The 26,020-nt window shown below is 35.0% G+C and overlaps 1 pseudogene; it reads left to right on the plus strand.

The window, feature by feature from the left end:
• Positions 1-467: 467 nt before the first annotated feature.
• Positions 468-26,020, plus strand: LOC116637311 (annotated as a pseudogene).

Below are 26,020 nucleotides of genomic sequence, written 5' to 3' on the forward strand. Positions count from 1 at the left end.
TAGAAACAAATGTACCATACTCATGTAACACGTTAATAATAAACTGGGGGTATGAGGTAAAAAAAAAAAAAAAAAAAATCAGTAAGCCTCTAGCCAGGTTAACTAAGAAAAGGAGAAATGAAAGAGGGAAACCACTACAGATCTCATGGATGTCAAAAAGATAAAGTACATGCACACAAGCACACACACACACACACACACACCAACCAAAGAAACAAACCATAACAAGATATAAGCAAGCAAAATCAAGATATACATATGAAAGATAACACATCATAATCAAACTAGGGTTGTTTCAGAAATGCAAGGGCAGCTTATCACTCAAAAAAAAAAGCAGAAAATTGATATGATTTTCTTCATAGCTGCAAATCAAACTTTTGATAAAATTCAACCTCTATTTTTTAAAAATTTATTTAGTGAACCAAACATAGAAGATAATTTCTTTAAGCTATTATTTTATACCAAAAATGGCAAACATCATGTGCAATGATGAAATAGTAAATGATTTCTTTGAGTTTGGGAATGAAACAAAAATGCCCACATTTGTCGATATTGTGGTAGAGATCCTCATCACTATATTCAGGTAAGAAATATAAGTAAAAGACATAATTATTGGATACAAAGTCAGTATACAAAATCAATAGAATTTCTGTACACCAGGAACAAATAATATGAAAATCAGAGTTTAAATATTATTTAAAATATGATTACATATGGGGACGCCTGGGTAAGTCAGTTGGTTAAGTGTCTGGCTCTTGGTTTCAGCTCAGGTTGTGATCTCAGGGTCGTGGGATGAAGCCTTGTATTATGCTCTGAGCTCAGCGTGGAGTCGGCTTGTCCCTCTCCTTCTCCCTTTCCCTCTGCTCTTCCCCCTCTGCTCCTCGCCCTGCTCTTTCTTTCTCTCTCTTTCTCTACTAAATAAATCTTTAAAACAATATAGCATTACATATGATAAATTCCTAGGAATAAATCTAAAATTGTATAAGATCTTGACACTGATAAGTATAGAACATTGCTAGGACAAATTAAAGAAGAACTAAATACATAATTGGAAGTTTCAATATTTTATAGATGTTGACTTTCCAAATACAGTCTATAGATGCAGTTCAATAGCAATCAAAATTTATTCAAGCTCTGCAACTGGAAATTTACAACTGAATTTTAAAGATTTTAAAATTATTTTAAAAGTGAAAAGAACCAAAAAAGACACGTTAAACTTAGAGAAGAGTATAGCTGAAGGAATTTGTAATACCAAATAGTCACACCTATTTAACCTTGTGTTAAAAAGATAGTATGGTATTGGCACAAATTACAACAAAATATGCATAGAAGCAGATCCACCCCGACTCAGGACAAAAGTGACACTTACTAAAAATATATATTGACATCTATAACATACTATACACATATATGTATGCATATATGAGTGCAGCTCAGAAGGATTATAGATTGCAAAGTAGAAGGTATCTTAAAAATGCTTTAGGGGAAAGTATATGAGGATATCTTCCTGACCATGGAATAAGCAAAATTTCTTTAAACAGAATACAAAGATGCTTACCATAATAATAAAAAAAAAAAAGTTTGGTAAATTTGATAAATTAGAAACTTTTGTTTATCAAAATACTGTTATGAGAGAGAACAGATACCTCCTAAAGCAATAAATGATATTCCTCTCTCTCTCTCTCTCTCTATATATATATGAACCCATGTATGTAACAAAATCAAGAAACAGAGAACATTGTTAGTATCTCGAGAAACATTATTCATATCCATTCTAGTCATTATCAAGCCCTTTTTCCCTTAAGAGTTACACTACCCTGACTTCTAACATCACAAGTGATACTCATTTCCTTCACTTAAGTGGAATAGAATATATATAATATCTAGTTTATTTCACTCAACATATTTTTTGTAAGATGCATCCACACTCTTGTAACTGTCTTTGCTGTATAGAATTCCATTGTATGATTATACCACATTTTTTATTTATCTTTTCTATTACATAGTAGACATATGGATACTCTAGATATAAAGATATTCTAAACTATAAGTATTATACACTTTAATACTTGTATTTTGGTCAAGATATGAACAAAACCAACAAGATTTTGTTGGTTGTATACCTCAGCAGTGAGGCTAGAATCAAAGGACTTATCTCACCTCACATGATTTATATAATCTGTAGGTGTTTGTAAAATAGGATAATATTGGTAATAATAATGCTGACTTCCTAGATTTACAGTAAGAAATAAAGAAGAAAACTTCAACCTTGACAACATCTGGAAGATCATAAGCTCTAAATAAAATGCTAACATTCTCTACTGCCAGTCCCAATTTCCTTCCTTGTTGTCAACTGTGATCTTTGGGGATTTGGAAAGTAACAAACATAGTGAGACTAATCTGGTTTACTTACTCTTCTTTTTTTTTTTTTTTTAATTATGTTATGTTAATCACCATACGTTACATCATTAGTTTTTGATGTAATGTTCCATGATTCATTGTTTGCGTATAACATCCAGTGCTCCGTTCAGTACGTGCCCTCTTTAATACCCATCACCAGGCTAACCCATCCCCCCGCCCCCCTCCCCTCTAGATCCCTCAGTTGGTTTACTTACTCTTAGCAGAGTTTGTTCGTTAAGACCTTGGCACCTGATGGAATCACGAGAACATGCTAAACCTTAACCTATAGGTAAGTTTTTAGCACCATTTTCTATAATTTTGTTTAAATATTAGATTTCTATTTGTCAAAGTATTATAGCACTGTTTTCTGCTAAATGAAAATTTCTCAGTGATTACTAAACACATACTCCCTTTTTATGTCAGGATGACCCCTTTTGGCAGGGTAACACCTCTCCCTGCCCTCCAAAAAAGGAATAGTGAAGGACATTTACAAACTATAACAAAGATTTTGCTAAGCAATAATAGTGTAGAGGACAACAATAAGACTGGTGATCAAAGGACATTCCAGGTCCATCTAAAACTCAGATAGCCATTCACACTAGTGAGTTGGGAACTGGCTTCCCAATTGCTAAGAAGAGACTTGTAGTGGTTTATCCAGAGCCTGTGGAAACAAAAGAGGAAAATAGTAGCTATCTTGCTAATTTGTACCAAGTCAATAGAGGATCAGCCACAAGACTATTGGTTAAATACCTGAGAATTTTTTTCTATGAAATTAGGGAATTTAAGAATGAGAATACTGTTTGTCCCATGACCCTCCCACTTTTTTAAAATAAAGAATTAAAAAAACAATTACACAAAGCCCAAGCCAAATCATTCTGAGAAGGCATGTCTTCCTCGAAAGTCTTTAAAAGAATTTCCCAACTTTATCAAAGTCATCACTTATTTAGGAATTCAACAAAAGTCTAATTGTGGTTTTTAGATGAAGATTCATATTGGTGAAAAAGTACCATTACACAAAAGTACAGGAAAGAAAGCTAACTTAATGATACTGAATGACAAAGAAATAAATTGTCATGACGATTCTTCCGTTGTATGTGCATAGACTAGAACTGCAGCGCACCACCTACTGAGTATGGCTGACCTTTGAACAGCGTGGGGTTAGGGGCGCCAGGCGATACAGTCAAAAATCACAGTGTAACTGGGAGTCCCCCAAAACCTAACTACTGAAAGAACCATGTGGCCGGTGAGGAGCAGCACAGCTGACAATCCAGTAGGGCAGGAGCGGCCTGGGACCTCCAAGGCCCACTGGAACCCCAGCCGCAGCCCCTCGGGGCCCCATTGATGAGGTGAGGCAGCCATAAAGCAGGTGTAGCTCCAGCCTCCACCACCACTGCTTCTCCCCCAACCCTCGTGACCCCCACAGCGAGGCTGGACTTGGGTGAGTACCAGGAGCACTTAGAGACTTCCAGAAATGTCAGTAGCTCATTTTCGAGGGCGCCGCCACGCTGCTGTTGGACACCTTGCAACACCAGGACCTGGGGAAACAGGAGGCTGACGCGGTTATGTGCAGCAGTCGGCTTTGAAATTTGTCCCTCGGCCAACTTGCACGTCTTTGACGGCAACTGTAGCATTTGTAGGAAGACGCAGAATAGACACTCACAGCTTCTCCCTTCAAGCTCCAGAAGGGATTCAAAAGAATATCCACATACACATTCAACACACACAAAACACAACATACACTGTGGCATGCAGAGTTCTTACACTCCCCGCTCAAACCATAGAGACTTGGAATCGGCCTACATTGCCTGCATGAGTGTCGACTGTGGTCATTGAGGAATTCAGTGACAGAGATTGGGAGAAGGCCATGAAGGAGGAGGAAACCCCAAGAACACATCTAAAGAGTGAGCTCCTGCTTTTCCCTTTCTGAGAAGGAGAGAAGATTGGGGCCAGCAGTTCGCTGTCACTGCGGCACCTCTGTGGGGTTTATGAACGTGGCTGCTGGCTCGGTTTGGCCAGCGGCCGTCTTCATCTCTGCAGTTCGCTCCAGCTACCAGGATCTTTCAGCAGCTTTCTGTCCTTCCTCAGCCCAGATTTTGATGTGCGCTAGTTGACATCCTTCTTTCTTTTCTCAGCTTTTGTGTGATCTTTTAGAAAAATACACTTTTTAACATTAAAGAAAATAAATCCACATGTAAGTGAACCCATGCAGTTCAAACCCATGTTATTCAAGGGTCAACTGTAGTTTTCTATAGCACTGAAAAATCACATCCTTTCGCATTAGTTGCATTACTTTCAATTTGACATTTGTCTCTAATTGCTTTTTGGACACTAAAATTGCAATCAATTCTAACTGAAATGTTTATAATAAAAATGTGATATTAGGTGAAATTCATCTTTGTAGCTCTGTCACTTGCTGTATTTGTCCCTCCAATTTCCCAAAGAGAAAACTAAATGCTTTCCCATTTCAGGACGTTTGTGACTTTCAGTCTTTCCCTGCCATCCTCCCAAGATGTTTCTCATTCGAATAACTGCAGGCCCTCTACCCCTTATCTGTGGTTTCCCTTTCAACGGTTTCAGGTACCCGAAGTCAACCACAGTCTGGAAGCATATGATCCTCCTTCTGATGTGTCATCAGAAGGTCCACAGTAGCCTAACACTACATCACAGTGTCTCTGTCATTCATCTCACTTCAGCTCCTCATGCAGGCATTCATTATATCATCTCACACATCCTCACAAGAAGACGAAGGTAAGTAACAGTACAGTAAGATACTTTGAGAGAGAAAGCCACTACATTCACATAACTTTTATTATAGAATGTTGTTATAATTGTTCTATCTTGTTAGTTATTGTTGCTAATTCCTTGCTGTGCCTAATTTATAACTAAACTTTATCATAAGTATATATGTATAGGAAAAAAAAAAACAGTAATATAGGATCCCATACTCTCTGTGGTTTCAGGCCACCACTGAGGGCCTTAGAGCATAAACCTCTATGCATAAGGGAAGACTATTGTATCTCCTATCATACCATTCAGAAAAGTAAATACCCTAATGCTCCCTGCTTTCGGTGCCTTCGATTCAACTTTCACTCTTCCATTGCACACTCCAAAATTGTTTCTCACTTGAATTATCTCCCATCATGCCATTAAGAAAACTCTGTAATCTTTCCACTTTTAATTATCTTGAAAGAATTGCTAATCAGTAGACACTGACATTTTGCTGTAGCTCAGAATACCAATAGATTCTCTCTTTGCAGATTTGTCTCCATCACTTATATACATTCTGTCCTATATCTAATTTCTTCCTTAGTGGCATTAATTCCCCTTATTCTCTGAGAAGTCTATAATTTCTCCTTACAGTTGTTTATAAAATATTCTTGTCTCTTTAATTACTGATATAACCATTTCTTTCTGGTTTTCCCCTCTCATCAAGTTTTTGGTACATACTCTCCTATCATTTATAACTTAAGCAGATTTTAGCTATATCACTTCCTAGAATCTGCTCACAGGTCAACAATCATTGTGATGTTTTCAAGACTGATAAATACATTTCTATCTTTAAGTTTTCTGAACCTATCTCTGTCATATATTTTTAAGGAAAATCCAGTGGTACATGGAAATACAGAGGTTTGTTGTTTGAAGTAAACCATTCAAAATGATTCTTTCCATTTCCGAATAGAACTTATTTGGCAAATGCATCCTTCCAGGGTCTTATACACTAATTTTCAAGTTCAACAACTTTATTTGATTAGGCAATATAACTTATCAGATTCAATGATCGACCTGAGAATGGCAATATAGTTACTGTTAAAACACAGATTCTGGGCCAGGTTGCTTGGATTGAATTCTGGTTAGATGGTTAGTCACCACTTTCTAACCATGAGACTTTTAAAAAGTTACTTAAACTTCTCTCTTCCTCAGCCTTGCACTCTGTAAGATAAGGATATTAGTAGGGTTGTTATAAGTATTACATGGGATAAATACAGATAAAGCACAAAGAACAGTTTCTTCTTGTTACAAATGCTTTATGAGTGTTAACTAATATGTAAGGATAGGATTTCAAGCTGAAAAGCTAATAAAAGAGTGATGTGTGTTAGTTTGATATACCTTACACACTGACATAATGCTTTGATGACTGAGACCAAAATGAGAAAACACTAGAGAGGCAATTTAGACAAAACATCATTCACTGTTAGTCAATATAAGGAATGACTGAACTGAAAGCCAGGAGATGATGAAAGAATTTTCTTTTAAGATAAGAAGAAATTGTCATTAGTGGACAGGAAATAGACTGAAAGGTTCATATGATTTGTAATAGCAAGAGATATGTCTTTTCAGGTGCTGTATGAAAGAACCAGTCACTACTCGGAAAAGAATCACCTTTCTATTGCTTCCTTCAATCCATTGTGTAAAAGTTCACTCATTTATAGTCCCTTGAAGAAGCAGTAGACATTGAAACCAAAGTTGACTTCTACCTTCTGCAGGCAACATAACCAGGCTGAAGAAAATACACTGGCATTCTATGGACTACTGAGTCAGCAAAAATTTTAAGCCGTAATGAAGACCTGAGCAGACAGGACTTATATTATTTCTTCTTATGAGATTTGAGAGAATGATGAGTTGAGGATAAATGAATGTCTGCATATACAGGCGTCTCCAAAGGCCCAGGGCCAGTACTATTAGATATTAAAAAATGTTAAACAATTTTTTTTCTCCATAAAATGAATTCATTTGCTATCCTTCTTTCACTAAGTTTAAGCCATTTGATTTATTACACTGGAGAAGAGAAAGCAATTACAAATACAGTGAAAAAGAATTAGAATATGTTGTCAACAAGTTACCAATTAACAGGAAGGAAAAGTAGATAATTCTTTTGTTTCCAGAAGGAAGGTAGGAAAAGTGCAGGAGAGAGGGAAGAGAAACATATAACAAATTATTTTGCTGTTGTCCTTAAGGATGAATCCAAAGAAGGTGAGTATTCAGTGAAAAAAAAGCCCCTATAGGATGCAAGAGGGAACTCATAAATAATGGATGTTTAGTATATTGCTATGCACTTTGGTCTTTGACAGGAGATTGTTCTTAAGTCAAAAACAATGGCTTAACTGCAGCACATTAAAAAATACAGCAACACATTTTTAGATAAGAAGAGGCTAGAGTTTCTATTGCTCAGCTTTTCCATCATTTTGAAAGGATACAAACGTTCCTGCATATTCCCACTGTGAGCCAGAGGGCCTGCCATGTGGTCCTGCAGATGGTGGCAGGTTGAATTGATTTACCAGGAACTGAATGAGAAAGCAGTCAAGCTTCAGAAACAACCAAGATGATGCTAAGTCACTTGAAGGCAAACCCCAGAACTTTGACAGCACCCAGAGCATAAAACACTTGTATAGCCAACATCTATGGGATGCCCTGTGACCAGGTGTATGAGGGATGTAGAGAGAGGTGAGTGAAAGCCTCAAGGTTAGCAAAACAATGAACTGCTCCTCTTCAACCCACCATGATGACACTTAAGTTATTCTGCAAGAACAGAAAATATCTTGGGGAATCAATTGATAAAAGAGAAATAGCCCTGATAAGGAGTTAAAACTTTAATAAATATCAGAATGGCAGAAATGCAACTTTATTCTAGGCAGCCCAGCTAAATTATTACAGATCTCTGCTTCCCTTTCAGCGGAACGTAGTCATATAGATGTAGGTAAAAGTTGCTAACTAAGACTTTTGGGGATTTCTTAAATAGAGGACAATTAGCCTGTTGACTGTCCTCCTTTCTGCTGCATGGCATGTGGGCATTATAGATGGAATTACAGGTGACTTCTTGTGACTCTAAAGTTAGGACCTCATGCTAATCATGGAGGAGGAGAAAGAGAGAAGATGTCTGGGTTCCTGAAGTACTATGGAGGTCCCATGCCAGTTGGGATCTGCTTTTCCCCAGAAGTAGCTCTGAACTGCTGGTTTTTCAAATAGTGCTATGTGAGAGAAAAAATAATTTAAGCCCATATTATTTCTGTTTTCTGTTTCCTAAGTGATACAGAATTTGGTACCTATTTCTATGATGCTGCATAAATGTGGAATTGACTGAATGGAAAGGCTGGGAGGTAAATAATAAAGACTAACAAATATTAATTGGAAATTTCATTTGGAAACCTGGTGACCCTTGGAATGCATTGGCAGACTATTTGGTCAAACTTTCACCTTCCTTTTTTTTTTCTTTTACTATTTTTTTTTGTTGTTGTTGTTGTTGTTACTCAAAAAACATTTCATATTTTTATTTAGCTGATTCTGTGCTTATGCTTCAACACTTTCACAATGATTTTCTGCTCCTCAATGAGGAAAGCATGCTTGATTCCATCATGAACACATTTAACACACATGGAACCATCATAGACCCTGCTGACATGTTTTTTTTGTTTGTTTGTTTGTTTGTTTCATTTTAGACAACCTCTTAAGAACTGTAGGTCTCACAGCACAAACTCCTCAAAATCAGCCTGGGCACGTGCCACATAAGAATTTTGGTGCTTTCCCAACCTTCTTGGTATAAAGATAAATGATTCTATTACCAGGGGTTCAGGACAACCTATTTTTGTTAGAGGCTGTATTGTAGGACAACCTATGATGGTTGTCAAATGCTGGACCATTCTGAATGCCTATCGACATTGTCCTGAGAAGAGGCACCTTCCTTATTTTGAATAGCAGACTGAATCATCAGGCTATAGCACTAAGATGAATGTAAGAATAGATTAAGAGTATTGATGCTTATTGGCTGTTTTGTTCTGTGTTTAGCAAAATCCTATAAAACAGAGAAGTCAGAGTACAGCTAGTCATTCTGTAAAGTAAAGGAAATTACAACACTCTTAAGGGATTCCTTTATATTGTTAAGGGAGGCAAAGTTGACAGAGTCAACCTTGGAATATTGCAGGGCTGAAAAACCAAGTGCTTCTCTTCTAGAGTTTGAAATGATTAGCAATGGTTGCATGATAGGAGTCTTACCTGGAGATAAAGTGACATAGCCTTACCTGGATATAAAGTGATATGGCACATTTTCATGTGTTCAAATGCTGGATATTTAAAGAAGATTTAACTGATCATTTGGGAGGCAAAACAGTTTTATTACAACTACTGTGTGACTGCCTGGAAAGCAAAGTCAGACCCAATTATACCTGGAATCTCCAAAATTCCCTGGGCTTTGCCTGGTAAAAAAAAAAAAAAAAATATATATATATATATATATATATATATATATGTATATATATATATACACATATATATATATGGAATGGTCAAGCTACTAAAAGGGCATGTAAATATTTATATTTGATAAAGGATATAGCATAGGAAGTAGAATGTAAAAGATTTGAGCTATGGCTCAAACACACCATTTAAGTGTACAGAATTGGCCAGTTATCATTTTAGTGTGCATTTCAAATCCATTGTCTGCTACACCATTTCAAATTACCATAATCTGTGGTTTACTCTTTGGCAATACTCTCCTTCACTGCCTCCTACCTTCATTAAATGTTACGTATTATTTATTTTGAAACATTTCAGGCATGAGGAAGGGAATTATATAAATAATCATTATATATGACATGTGTTATCATATATATGTTATACATATTATGATATATGATATAGTATTATAAAACAATATAAACAATGGGTCACCACTACTCAGACTAAGAAATAAACCTCTATAAGCACAGCTGAAATCCTAGTTCACATTCACCCCCACTATTGCCCACTCCTGCCAGAGATAACCATAATCCTTAATCCAATTTTTATTATTCCCATGTATATTATAAATTTGCTACCTATGTACATGTCTCTAAATAATGTGCATAATTTTTCATATAAATAGTACCCTACAGTATATGCCTTCCTGAAAATTTCCTTATTTCAACTTCCTATGCTTCAGGTTTATCGAACTTAATAAATGCAAATCAAGTCCACCATTTTCAGATTTCCACTGGATGACTTTACCAAATGCATTGGTTTGGGATTTTATTATTGTTAATGTTGTTTTGCACTAGCAAAAAATTCTGATACAAAAGTTATTTCTATATATTTTTTTCTTCTACACTTGTGGAAGAGTTTCTTTATGTTATATATTGAGCCATAGGGTATGGAGGTCATAAGGTATGCACATATTTAACTCCATAAGCATTTCCAAATTGCTCCCCAAAATGGCTGTAAAAACTTCCACATCCACCAGCAGCAATATATGGGATTTCCTATTTCTCTACATCCTTACCACACCATTATTGGCAAACATTTAAATTACTGTCTAGTTTAGGGACATGATGGATATTTAATTATAGTTAAATTTTACATATACATAACTTCTGATGAAGTTGAAATTCTTTTCATATATTTATAGGTTCTACAACCTCCTCAATAAAATCAGTTTATACATTTTGCCACTCTTAAAATTTAGTATTTTTCCATCTTATTTTTGATTGATAGGAGGGTATTTTGAAGTCTAGGTACTAATTCTCTGTCAGTTATATGCATTTCAAATGTATTCTTCCAGCCTAGAACTTGACTTTCACTCTTTTTAATGCTATCTTTTCAAACAAAACAATCAATATTAATATAATCAAATTATCATACTTTTTTCTATATGTTTTCTGTTTTCAGATACATTATAAATATTCCATACCCTTCAGTCATGAAGAATATTCATATTCTCTACTAATTTTTTTTGTTTTCTTACATAGAACTATTTAATACCCAGAACTTTTGTATATTATGTGAAGTAAAGATTCACTTTTTAAAAAGGAAAACTATCTTTAGCATTACTTGTTGATTTTTTCTTTTTTTTAAGGTTCATTTATTTATTTGAGAGAGAGAGAGAGAGAGTGCAGGAGGAGGGGCAGAGGGAGAGGGAGAGAATCACAAGCAGACTCCCCTCGGAGTACAGAGCCCAACGCAGGGCTCAATCCTAGGACCCTGAGATCCTAGGACCTGAGGTGAAGCCAAGAGCCAGATGCTTAGCCAACTGAGCCACCCAGTGCCCCAACTTGTTCTTTCTTCACTGATTTGTAATCTATCTCTGTCATATATAGTGTTCAGAGACACGTGGTTCCATATCTGGGCTCTTCTGTGGTGCTGATTATTTGTCTTCACCACAGCAAAATTCCAGTGTCTCAAATTACCATTGCCTTATGGGATGTCTTAACATGAGCCCCTGCATCAACTTCCTCTTTGTTCTTCCTTACAATTGTCTCACCTGTCATTGGGTCTTTACTAGTTCATACATATTTTCCTACCAGCTTGTCAAGTTCCACCAAAAAAAATTGAGATTTTGAAAGAATTGCAATGAATTGAGCCTTTAGTTTGGAGAGAATCGACATTTTTGTAGTAATGAATCTTTTTTTGTGTCTATTCATTTGCTTATATCATCTTTTATACTATTAATAAAGTTTAAAAAGTTCTTCTCCATAAAGAACTTGGACATCTATTGTCAAATGCATTTCTATATACATCATATTATACATGTTATACTTTTAAAATCATATTTTCTTACTCTTTTTTATCTAGTGAATAGGGATGTAATTAATGGCAAAATGATTTTGCAGTCAAGAAACTCCTTAAAATCTTATCTACTCTATTATTGTGCTAGTATATTATCATTGTTCCTTCCCTCCGGTCCCTGTACTATATTTCTTATCTTCATCTCCCTGAATTGGCTAAGGCCTCAGATGTAATGTTGAATGTGGTAGGAAGAGACATTTGTTCCCATTCTTTGCTTTTAAAGGATATGCTTCTAAGGTTTCAGCATTAAATACTATGTTGTTCTTCATTAGCTCTGAGAAGTGTTCTACTATCTTTAGTTTGCTAAACATTTTTATGATAAATGGGTATTGATGTCTATAAAGGCCTTTTCCACAACATATCTCTAATCATACATATTTCTCTCCTTTAATTTTGAATAAGGAAAATTATATAGGTAGATTATCTAATAAGTCTATCCATCCTTGCATGCCTGAGATGAATCCTACTTAATCACAATATACTGTATTTAATATATTGCTGGGTTTATTTTGCTAAAATTTGTAGGATGGTTACCTTTGTTCATACTGTCATTAACCCTATGATGACCACACCAAATTTTGTGCCAAAAAATGTGAAAAAGGAAAAAGAAAGACAAATTTTGGAACACACAGTGTATAAAATTTTCAAGGTTCTTTACATGGCTTTCACTTAAATTTCATAACAGCTTTATAAGGTAGGTGGTCTTTATGACTCACTTTTAGCTAAAGTTTAAGGAGGTAGAATCACTTTCTCAGGAACCAAAATTGATTGATGACAGAGGCAGTCTTTGGAAAAACTCAATTATGTTATGTGTTAGAACCTTCTTTTGTTTTAGGCCTATTGAAATGGCTATGTGCCTAATATTCATATGCGCCTAAATATTTTTTGATCCTTTCTCTGTCTGCTTTCCATCTTTATTTTTTTTTTTTTTTAGATTTTATTTATTTATTTTAGAGAGAGAGCAAGAGCACTGTGGGGAGAAGCAAGGGAGAGGGAGAGAGTCTTAAGTGAACACGTTGCTGAGTGTGGAGCCCCATGTGGGGCTTAATCTTACGATCCTGAGATCATGATCTGAGCTGAAACCCAGAGTTGGATGCTTAACTGACTGTGCTACCCAGGAGTCCCTCCCTTCCACTTCTGAACATTATGCCTCTAAAACTTTCTTATTTCTTCATTTTACTCTCTAATACAACTAAATGTATACTTCTTGTGCATTTGATTTGTCTATAAGCTCCAGAAAGAAGGTCAATAACTATCCCTTATCTGTTTTTTGAAACTGAATGAGTGCCTTGCATGTTGCTTTGTAAATATATAATGATTACCACACATATATTTTTGTAGTGAATTGAATTATTCTTCCTTAAAGCCAGAGTTTATATTTTGGAAAAGTTGTTGATTTTTCCTGTACTGTGTAAGAGAGAAAATTCCCTTGAGTAGTGAAGGAGAAAATTAGTTTAGAAGAGAAACAAAGTAATTAACATAGGATATAAAACAAGCAATAAAGACAGCCAAAATATAACAAATATAATGAAATTAAAATGGCATTAAGGGAAATATCAAAGTCACAAGAATCAAAAATGGTCAACTAAAATTGCAATTAATTAAATTGTATATAATCAACATTCTAAAAATAATACCTTACAGAGTATTTCTGCAGGTTCTGTTGGGTAAACTTACCAGAAAGTGAGGTAACTCAAGATCCCAAGTAAAAGGAATGAGAAAACCGAAGGGAAAATGCAGCACTTTCTCAGGCCAAGGAAATGACTATGAAGACCATAGAGGAAAGAAAGAGAGGGAATAGACATCGAAGCACCAGAGTCTCTCATTTTTGTTGACTAGTTCCACTTTGTTATATAAAAGCTATTTTTATTACCATTTCTCTGCAAACAACTGCAACTTGGAAACCACAGTATAAGAAATAAAGTAATATCCTCTATCTCCATTCTTACATTTTTAAAAATTTTTATCTTAATAAAACAGGTAATACTATGCAATTATAATTCAGATTGTATTTACTGTTGCTTTTTATGAAGATAAGCATCTATTCAGAGTTTACATTTGAGGCACAATTGGATCACAGCGCCCACATGTCAGTTATCTCATTTATCTATTTTAAAGATACATTTTCATAATTAATTATTTAATACTGTTTTATTTGTATAGCCATGTTTCCCCTTGGAGGGAAAAATACATACATAAACATGGATGCAGATATCAACATGAACACAGACCTCATCAGCCTATATTCTAATCATGGAGCAAAACTGGGTGAGGCATTTTTTTTAAGATTTTATTTATTTATTTGATGGAGAGAGACACAGCGAGAGAGGGAACAGAAGGAGGGGGAGTGGGAGAGGGAGAAGCAGGCTTCCTGCCAAGCAGGGAGCCCGACGTGGGGCTCAATCCCAGGACCCTGGGATCATGACCTGAGCTGAAGGCAGTCGCTTAAGGACTGAGCCTCCCAGGTGCCCCAGGGTGAGGCATTTTTGAGAACAACAGAATACAAAACCAAAATACTAATTACAATTACAAAAGTGTTTTGGAGAAAATAAAGTTTGGTTACAAATTTCAGAGAATGTTTCATAATCTGTATATTAAAAGATCTATCAAATTAGAAAAGCTAGAAGTCATGTGGGACATCACTATGAGCAAAAATGTAACTTACAATGGTGGCTAAAATGAATATGCTATCAAATGGCAAAAAATATATCCAAGATAGCCATTTGATAGAGGTGAAAAACTGAAAATATTGGCTAGGTGATAAGAGATTTTAAAAGTTGAGAAACTAATTTGATGTCATTTCTGCTGGATTACCAGTTCTTAGAATACAGTTTACCTCCAGTACCTGAAACTGCAACCTTAGTTGGAAATAGTCTTTGCAAGTGTAATCAAGTTAAGATGAGGTCACACTGGATTAGGGTAGGCTCTATTCCAATAACTGCTGTCCTCGTAACAGAAGGGTTATTTGAACACAGAGACACACAGACATAGGGAGAACGCCACGTGACAATGGAAGCAGAGACTGGAGTGAGGCAGCGGTAAAGGAACACCAAGGATTGCCCAAAACCACCAGAAGCTGGGAAAGAAGCAAGGAAGAGATTCTCCCTGATAGCCTCCAGAAGGAATCAACCCTGCAACTGCCTTGATTTCAGACTTCTAACCTCCATAACTGTGAGAGAACAAATTTCTGTTGCTTTAAATCACCCAGTTTGGGGCGTCTGGGTGGCTCAGATGGTTGAGCGTCTGCCTTCGGCTCAGGTCATGATCCCAGGGTCCTGGGATCGAGTTCTCCCTCTGCCTCTGCCTCTCTCTCTCTCTCTGACTCTCATGGATAAATAAATAATACATTAAAAATAATAATAAAAAATAAATCACCCAGTTTATAATAATTTGTTATGGCAGCTATAGGAAACTAAGTCAGATCCCTATCTCACACCTTACATGAAGATGAATTCCAAGTGGCTCAAATAATGTCTTTTTTATTTTAAAATAAACAGATTTCATTGAAAGTTGCAAAGAAATATAGAGGAAGATCCTGTGCACCCCTTTATCCAGGGCTCTCCTTCTTTTAACATCTTGCTAAGCTGAGGACAGCAACAAAACTAGGAAATTGATGTTGGTACAATCCATAGATCTTATTCAGATCTCACCAATTATACATGGACTCAAGTGTGTGTGTGTGTGTGTGTGTATTTAGCTCTATGCAATTTTATGACAAGGTTAGCTTGCTCTAACCACCCCCACAATCAAGATACTCATCTGTATCATCACAGATTTCCTTCAGGCTACACTTTTATAGCCATCCCCAGCCTACTTCTTTCCCTAAACTCTGGTAACCACTAACCAGTTCTTCACGTTATTTCATGAGTGTTACATAAATGGAATCATGCAATATGTATCCTTTCGATATTGGCTTTTTCACCCCACATAATTTTCTTGAGGCTCATTAAAGTCGTTGCATATGTCAATAGTTTGTTTCTTTTTTTGCCAAATAGAATTCCATGGTGTGGATACACCACAGTTGTTGAACCATTGACCCATTGAAGAACATTTGGGGAATTTCAAGTTTCAAACTATTAAAAATAAGCCTGCTATGAATATTTATGGCAAGTTTCTGGGTGAAAATACATTTTCATTTCTCTGGAATAAGTGCCCAGAAGTGAAATTGCTGGGTCATTTGTTAAGGCAATTTTTAGTTTTAAAAGGAACTGCTAAATTATTTTTCTGAGGAGCTGGGCCACTCTAAATTCTCAAGTATTAGTGATCCAATTTTTCCACACTCTCACCAGCATTTAGTTTTATCACTGTTTTTCATTTTAGCCATTCTGATTAGTATATAGTAATATATTATTGTGGTTTTAATTTGCATTTTCCTACTGGTAATGAATTTAATATCTTTTCATGTGCTAATTTACCATCTGTATGTCTTCTTTGGTAAAATGCCTATGCATATCTTTTGCCCATTTTCTAATTGTATTGTTTTTTCAATGTTGATTTTTGAGAATTCTTTACATGATAGAGATAAAAGGTGTTTGTTGACTATAAAACTAACAAATGTATTCTCCAAGTCTGCTGCTTGACTTTTCATCCTCTTAGAGCTTTTCACAGACCAAAAGTTTTTGAATTTAGTGAGGTGAATTATCAATTTTTCTTTTATGGATTATCCTTTTTTTTTTTTTAATTTATTTATTTGACAGAGAGATAGCACAAGTAGGCAGAGTGGCAGGCAGAGGGAAAGGGAGAAGCAGGCTCTCTGCTGAGCAGGGAGCCCAATGTAGGGCTCGATCCCAGGACCCTGGGATCATGACCTGAGCCGAAGGCAGCCGCTTAACCAACTGAGCCACCCAGGTGCCCCTGGATTATCCTTTTGGCATCATATCTAAAACTCTTCACTTTGGTTTAAGCCCTAAAGATATTTTTCTGTATTTTTTTCTTAAAGTTTTATAGGCTTACATTTTACTTTAAGTCCATGATCTATTTTTAGTTAATTTTTATATAAAATGTCAGTTTTACATTGAGATTCATTTTTTTGTCTGTAGATGTCCAATTTCTCCAGCACCATTTTTTTGACAAGAAACACTACCTTCATTTAATTGCTTTGTTCCTTGTCAAAAGTTAAGTAGGCATATTTGGATCTGTTTTTGAGTTTTCTATTTGATTCCATTGATTTATATGTCTTTCCTTCTGGCAATACCACACAGTCTTGATTACTGTAGCACAAACATGGTAGTATCTTCAAATATTGTTTCTCATTTCTTTCATCACCATTTGATAGTTTTTAGCATACAATCTCTGGTAGATATTTTGTTAGATTTCTACACAATTATTTTATTTTCTTTGGAACAATTGGAAATAATATTGCATTTTTTATTTTTTTTCCCCACTGTTTATTTTCAATATACAGAAATGCAATTGACTTTCATGCATTGATCTTGAATCCAATGACTTAAATCTAAGAGGTTTTTTTTTTTCTTTTCTGTAGATTCCTTGGAGTTTTCTACATACACAATCATGTTATCTGCAAACAGTTTTTACTCTTCTCTTTTCCAATCTATTTTCCTTGTATTTCTTTTTTTTTTTTCTTATTGCAGTGGCTAGAAATTCTGGAATTATGTGAATAAGAGTGCCAAAAGCAGACATCCTTGACCTGTTCCTGATTTTAGAGAGGAATCATTCAGTCTTTCATCATTAAACATGAAGTTAGCTGTAGATATTTTTTATGATATTAAGGAGGTTCTCTATTCTTAGTGTACTAAGAGTTTTTAAACCATGAATGAATTTTGTCAAATGCTTTTTCTATGTCAATTGATATCATGCTTTTTTCTTTTTAGTCTGTTTATGGTGTGTTATATTGATTGGTTTTCAAATATTAAGCCACACTTTCATACCCAAAATAAGTGTCACTCATCATGGTGTATTTTTATATTCAAAATTTATTTACATAAATATATTTAAGTTATTCAAAGTTAAAAGTTTTAAAAATTATATACTTATAGAAATATATAAAAGTTACGTTTGATTTGCTAAAATTTTGTTGAGAATTTTGCATCTATATTCATGAACGGCATTGGGACCAAATCACCTCCATCTTGAAAGGCAACAAGGTGACTCTGACTGAACTTTCTAGTTCAGAGCCTCACTAAGATGGTCGGCAGAGGGGTAGTTTCCATTATTTAGATTGTTGAAAAAAAAGAGGAAAAGATCACTAGGGGAGAAACAAGAAACTAGTGCAAGTAATATTGGATAATGTCTTATTTTTTGTCTTGAGGAGAAAATAAATGGAATTTTATTTTTAATAATATTATGAATTATTTTAGTCTCTTGAAATTCTGAAACTTTGGGTCATTACTTCAAATATTTTAATTAATTTAAGACATGGAAAGGAGAAATTAGTATCACTTAATATTTGGCCCCACCCCCCAAAAAAATTCTCCACCCAAATTAGCTCAATTATCAAAAAGTTTATTAGGTATCTTTTCAAATTTCTTTAGACCTCTATATAATGATTAGGTATTACTCAGATTATATTTAAGGTATTATGGAATATTTTCCCATGATACTCCTTTTGATTAACAATAAAGCAATATTTCAGCTGTCAAAATTATAAACTTGTGTTATAGTTACAATTTTCAGTCTAGCTCCTTAAGCAATTTCTAAGAAAAATGTCTCAAAAACACCTCCAATGAATATAAAAACAATTTCATGATTCCATAATTTAGAAGTTAAACTAAAATCTGAAACATACATTTCAAAAAGAAATATAGCAATTCAGAGTAGTCAGACTCAAATAACTTTTTATCAGAAGTCATTAAAATTAACTATCATGGCTTAACACTTGAAATGCACTTACCTGAACTATTTTTTTAATGAAAAATTGAAAAAAAAAAGATAATTACAAAGAATAACTCACTCTTGTCTATTTTCACTTCTGATGCCAAGTAGTAAATCTGATCTTTAATTATATGTGCTAACAATATTTTCACAAAATCTAATACTCATATGTAAACATGAGTTAGACAATATTTGTAAAACTTTATATGTTAATTTATAATTTTCTGCTCTACAAATGTTTGCATAAATAATAGATTGGGGTGTTGCTGTTTCCATGATCTTTGTTTAATTAGAAACACTCCTGGCAATTCAACATAATCGGAGGAAAAAAATGACAGATAATTTCTTCTTTGCATTAAATGTAATTATATGAGCTGTCTGGAAAGTAAATTTTCAAAAATCTTCCTATGCCACTGTAGATTTTCTGTACCATCTAATGAGAAACTACTGTGTTTAATTTTGTTATAAAATATTCACAATTTATTTTAATAGTTCCAGAAAAAGAAGACTAATGGTACTGTTGAAGGGAGGTGTTAATAACACACAGACATCCCCTTCTCTCCAGATCTTTCTCTTTCACACACACATACACACACACACAAATGAAATTCTCTTTCTTCTAGACATCTACAGAAGAAAAATGAGAACAGAGATTTTCAATTTAAAATATTCATTATGATCCTATAAAGAAAACAAGGGTAAAATATGGTTCTGAAATTTAGGATTAATTAAGTTCTCTCCTACAAACCCATGTGTACATACCCACATAACTTACACACAGGAACAATCTACTAAAAGAATGGAAATAAGGCCCTCCATCCTAACACAAAATATTGCTTAGAATGTAAATACATTCTCAGGATACAAATAAAGCAGTTAATGTGAATACACCCATCTCATATTATTTATGAGATTTATTATAACACTGTAACACCTGACACTAGAGAAGGAGCTATCTGTTGCCAAGTTCTGTCTAGTAACAGTTTCCAGTCAAAATTCCTATTACCTCATTCTTAAAAAAAATTAGATTTAAGGAAGTATGAGGGTCCAGAAAGAAAGGCCAAGATAAACAAAGAGAAAATCTATCTTCAAAGGCAAATAATGTTATCATAAGGTGTATGTGTATGTGTGTGTGCGCACGCGTGCGTGTGTGTGTGATTGAGAATCTTCAGAGAGTCTCAATATGTTCAAGATTGCAGAAGTTCTAACTTGCTAACAGGAGGGCTGAGAATTGGGAAAGAGGAAGAGAGTATAAGAAAGTGCTTTTGGTGAAAAACAAAAACACCACTGCTGACACAAAAATGTCCACAGCAGAAGGGAAATTCTATAAAAGGGCAAGAAGCTCACTAAGCACTAAGTATCCAAGAAAAATGAAATTTAAAAAAGCCACACAAAGGCAAATTAATTTAGAGTGTTACACATTAAAGACAAAAAAAAATGTTTAAACACTTTTAGACAGAAAACACTAAAACAACAACAGACAAATGGATCCCCCCAAGAAACAAGTATCAGAATAGCATCATATTTTTCACCAGTGAGTGGAGATATTGAGAAACACTGGTGCAAAGTCTCAAAGCAGGAGAGAGAAAATGGAATAAAATCTAGATTTCCATATTATATAAAATTACTAAACAATTTTCATTAACTGAAAATCACTGAACATCTCCTTGCATACAAATGTCTTCTCAAGGAAATTATCTACATATTGACTTCAGAAAATGAGAATAAAAACCAAGAACTGTAGTTTCTTGTGGTCTTAATTCTCAACTTCCCTTCAGCAGTTGTTCTCCAACAGCAGCAGTAGGGAACCGTGGCAGTGGCCATTAACTTTAAAAAAAAAATAATTGCTATGGAGACAAGTTGAAATTCTGTCAATTAAAACTATATGGCAAATTAACTTTTAGGAAATGACTCTCTTGTCATCTAAAATATATTAGAACATATAGTTTTATCAACAAGCAAAACCAAATTCAATCCAAAAATATCGGTTGTTGATTATAATGTTACAAAATATAGTCATTGCCCAAAAAGAAGTGAACACAACATCAGCTTGATTTTAAGAGTTAGAAGAATGTAAAAATTAAAAATACATTTACTGTTGACACTAGGAATATTCAGTTTGGAATGGCACTGCTGCTATGACATTAAAAAACCTAAAGAGGAAAAAAAAAACCTACACCCTAGGGTCTGAATTAAACAACAGTTACACAATCATATTAATTAACCAATATTCACCAATTTTCAACTTTGTCAATCAAGCTACAGAGAAAACACAAGGCATTTAATTATGTTTGACACATAGAATATACATATTATCAGCTTTATTTTTATTTATTTTTTTTTTTTTTAAGATTTTATTTATTTATTTGAGAGAGAGAGAATGAGAGACAGAGAGCATGAGAGGGAGGAGGGTCAGAGGGAGAAGCAGACTCCCCGCCGAGCAGGGAGCCCGATGTGGGACTCGATCCTGGGACTCCAGGATCATGACCTGAGCTGAAGGCAGTCGCTTAACCAACTGAGCCACCCAGGCGCCCTACATATTATCAGCTTTAAAGTGAAAGTCAAGGTAAAGAAGCATAGAGACAATAACAAGCTCATCTCACAAGAGGGAAATTCAAAAGATAATAATTACATTGATTAAACAAATTAGAAATTTCAGTAGTTAAAAGCAACTAACAAGGATAATCAATTGAAAATTTTTAAAAAAATTAGAAGAAAGAAAGGGGTGAAAGAGTTGGAGGTGGAGAAATAAAGTAAAGCTATCACAGACCAAAGACAACAAAATAATCTTCATTTGATGAATTAAAAAATAGCAGTATAAGCATATATGTTAGATACGAAAAGGCAAGCACCAGAACAGCTCTAAATATATATAATTAAAGCCTCAGTGAGTATAGTTGGCCATGCAGAAGGTTAGGGCAAGAAATTGCTGAATTTCTTTTTACCTCCATCAACAGCATTTGCTTTTATTTTTAAAAAAACTATGTGTATCAATTTGATCTATTCTTTAGAAGTTAAGAATGTCCTAAATTTTAACAGCACTTTATTTATTATAAGGTGATGTTTGGTAAAAACGGTGTTGAACTAACAGTTCTGATAATTGAAAAATTGATAAATTTCATCCTTTATATTGCTTTCATAAAGAGAATTATTGAGATTTCTAGGAAATACTTTTTTAATGTTTTATATTTCATATATTACTTCTATATTATAAAATGTAATTTATCATTTTTCTGGAATTAAAAAATATATAACTATATAATGAATTCTACCTACAAATATTCTTCCTGGGTTTCTCTCCTTAACTTTTCTTTTTTCATTTCTGTAAGCTTGATAGTTATGAATTAAGGTTTTGAATCTTAAAAACCCAGAAAATAGTAAAATCATTAATAATGGGAGTTAACATTATTAATTAGGTATGATGAGTCAGACACTATGCTAACTGCTTTGCATGCATTATCTCATTTATTAATCACAATAGCTTTCTCACTTAGGAATTCTTATGACCTCTGTTTTAAATACAAGGAAGTAGAGGTTAAAGAGGCTAAGTAACTTGCTCAAGATTTATTTTTCACTTAGTTAATAAATATTTATTATACAGACACTATTCTAGATGTTTGGTACATATCAATGGAAAAATAAACAGACAAAACCTTTGCCATCATGGGACTTATATTCTATTGGATAGGTATAGTAATTTAAAAATAAGTCAAATAAATAAGCTATGTAGTTTTTTATAAGATGATAAATACTATGAAAAAATATATAGCATAAAGCTGATTGGTAGGACAATTGCAATTTTAAATATAGTGGTCATGATAGGCCTCATTGAGAAGATGTCATTTAAGCAACTGTCAAAGGATGTGAAGAAGATAGCCAAGTAGATATCTGCATTAAGGTCACTGAAGGCAGAGGGAATAACCGGAGAAAAAGCTTTAAGACAAGATCATGAGGTCAAAGGTGTGGAGAAGACAGGAAAACTGTAAAGAATAATGTAGGGTCCCACAGCCCATTATAAAGATTTTGACTTTCACAAAAAGTGTAACAGGAAATATGAGGCACTAAACAGTGACTTTACATGAGTGTATGAGTTCACTCAACAAGGAAGCCACATTTCATCTGGGCCTGGAAGTGTTAGTAAGAACCCATTTACACGACCTCTGGAAAAAGGAATGTGGGCAGAGGAGAGAGGAAATGATATGTTCAAGCTATCAAGGCATGCTGATATGGCATGTGAGGGACAGGGTTTCTGTATAAGAAAAATCAGAAGACCAAGATGGAATAGATATTGAACATTTGATGTCATACAAAGATTTACAAGTTTGTTTTGTAGGCTACTGGGCACCAGACACAGGGCTTTTGTTTTGTTTTTTCAGGTATTTTATTTTATTTTTTTAATTATTATGTTCAATTAGCCAGCATATAGTACATTATTGGTTTTTGATGTAGTGTTCAACGATTCATTAGTTGCATATAACACCCAGTGCTCATCACCACACGTGCCCTCCTTAATACCCATCACCCGGTTACCCCCACCTCCCCCCCCCCCCCCCCCCTTCTGTAACCCTCAGTTTGGTTCCCGGAGTCCAGAGTCTCTCATGGTTTGTCTCCTTCTATGATTTCCTCCCATTCAGTTTCCCTTCCCTTCCCCTGTGGTCCTCCACGCTATTCATTATGTTCCATATATGAGTGAAATCACATGATAATTATCTTTCTCTGCTTGACTTATTTCACTTAGCATAATCCCCTCCAGTTCCATCCATGTCGATGCAAATGTGGGTATTCATCCTTTCTGATGGCTGAGTAATATTCCATTGTTTTTATCAAGGTTCATTTCAGGTGTCCCTTTTAAACTTGTTCTATCCATCAAAACTAACAACTTTTGATTCTGTTCTATCATTGAACTTGGTTCTTTAAGGATCAAATGTTTTTCAGGAAGATCCTTCTGATGGTACTGTGGAAGATACACTAAACAATTAAATTTTTTTAAAAAGCGGAAGAAAAACGGTCACATAGGAGTCATGGTGCCACCGGGGCCATTACAGCTGCTAAAGAGTGGCAGAGAAAGCTCCAGGAGTACCTAGCAGCCAAGGAAAAACTGAAGTGCCAAAACACCAAGCCTTATCTAAAAGCTAAGAGTAATGGTCTGAATCATCTACCTTCTAAATCTATTATTATACCCAAAAAAGATGTTACTAATCATGTTGCTTTGCCTATCAGAACTCTAAGACCCAACAGCATTGGGTCTGCCAGTATCACAGGATCCAGAAGCCAAAGTTGGAACCACCAAAACTTCTGGGCAAAAGGCTGACTTCAGGATGTATTTCTTCTAACTTAAACTGTAAACCTTCCAGCAATAATCAAGAACAGCATGAAGCTGGGTCATTCATTACTGGAGAACTGTCCAGAAAAACTGTGGGGTCACTTAATATACAGGAATTAAAAACTGCAAAACAGCAGGTAGCAGATCAAGGAAATGTTAAATGTGCAAACTCTGTGGACAATAACCATGTTGAAAATGAATTCTTGGATGGCTTTCTAAAAGAGATAAACAAAAAGACACTTGCCCCAAAAGTTCTCAGACTCTGAAAGGAAGCCAAATCCCTGAATTATGGACAATAGATAAGCCAAAGACTAACCCTTATAATCAAACCAAGAGCAGATTTGCTCCTAAACAAGCCTTGGGCAAAAGTTCAGGGAATAGTGCTGTTCTGAAAGAATTAAGCAATTTGCTAAATAAACACAAATTAGGATTCCACCAGTAAAGTCACAACTCTCGAGAGGACCAAATCTTGTAAGACCAGGAGAAAAACTCCCAAAGACAGCTCCCTCTCATTATGTTCAGATCCTTAGTAGGACTCAAGCATCAAAGAAACCAGTAGTCAAGGACATAAAGGATATACAGGTTAATAAGGATAAATATGAAAGACTAAGTGAAATTAAGTTAGTCACACACTGTCACTGAACAAAAAAGTAAAGCAAACCAAACCCTCAACATGTCCCAGTGTGCTTCAGGGAAGCTATAGCAACAGACACCCAAACATTAAGCAAGATCAGAAATGCCCTAAACCTGTTTTAGATCTCAGATATCATGTGCCCTGCAAAAAATCAAAAGCCTTAAGCCAAAGTCCTAATTTGACAGTTGGCAATTTTAATTCAGTCATTCCAAGCACCCCTAAATTAACAGCAAATGGCACCAATGGGGATAAATGCACCAAGAGCTATTAACAAAAAGCACAGAATTTAGACTCCAAGTTGAAAAAGTCTCTTCCCTGGAACCATTTTCTCAATAAGACAGCTCCCAAAATTCAATCTGGTGACCAAACTGTAAATGCAAGAAGAATCCCAAATGGGACCCAAACTAATCCAAATATTAAGAAGATCACAGCAGAGGATTGAGGGAGACAACTAGAAGAATGGTAGAAACCTAAGGGGAAAAATCTAGAAACAGTCTCCTATGGAACTTAAAAAGAAAAATAATAGGGGAAATTAATATTTCATTCTGGAAGAATATGGAAAAAGAAGATGAATAAAAGAAAGCACAATTTGAAAAAAAAAAAGAAAGAAAGAAAGCACAATTTGAACCGTCCTATAAAATTAACAACACTCTAACAGAATGTCTGCAGATCATTGAAGGTGGTGTACTTTCTAATGAAATATTTACCATATTGTCTGGTGTTCCTGAGGCTGAAAAATTTGCTAAATTCTGGATCCACAAAGCAAAGTTTTTGGCAGTTAAGGCACCTTTGATGTTATTGGGATGTAGGAAGAGGCTGTTAGAAATGGGGCAACACCGAAACAAGAGTTGGAAGAAGTTGTTAATATTTGCAATACCCAGACAGATTCACAGAAGGAGGGACCTCTGCCTCTGTAGTTGCTGAAATGAATATAACATCCATAGAAGCCAATAAGACGGAATTTGAAAAGTTTTGTCTTTTAAAGAGAGAGAACAGGTTATAGCAACACCCTCAAATAACCAAGGCAGAACAGGATAATCATCCTGGTATCAAATTACAGATCACCCCGATTCCTAGAATAAGTGGAATGCCAGAAGTGCAAGACATGAAGCTCATCCCTCCTGTATGGCATTCACAAGGATTGAGAGAACTGTGTCCCGCTATCTGGAAATGCTGCAGGGACATGGTTTAGGAGTGGCTTCCCTTAATGAGCTATTAGAAGTGGAAGAGCAGAGTGTTTTATATTCCATAAAAATGAAGCTTTGCCTGTAACATTAGAGTTTAAAATCTTTGAGTCATAA

This window comes from Phoca vitulina, unplaced genomic scaffold (assembly GCF_004348235.1).
Source record: "Phoca vitulina isolate PV1807 unplaced genomic scaffold, GSC_HSeal_1.0 scaffold14, whole genome shotgun sequence".
NCBI lineage: Eukaryota > Metazoa > Chordata > Mammalia > Carnivora > Phocidae > Phoca > Phoca vitulina.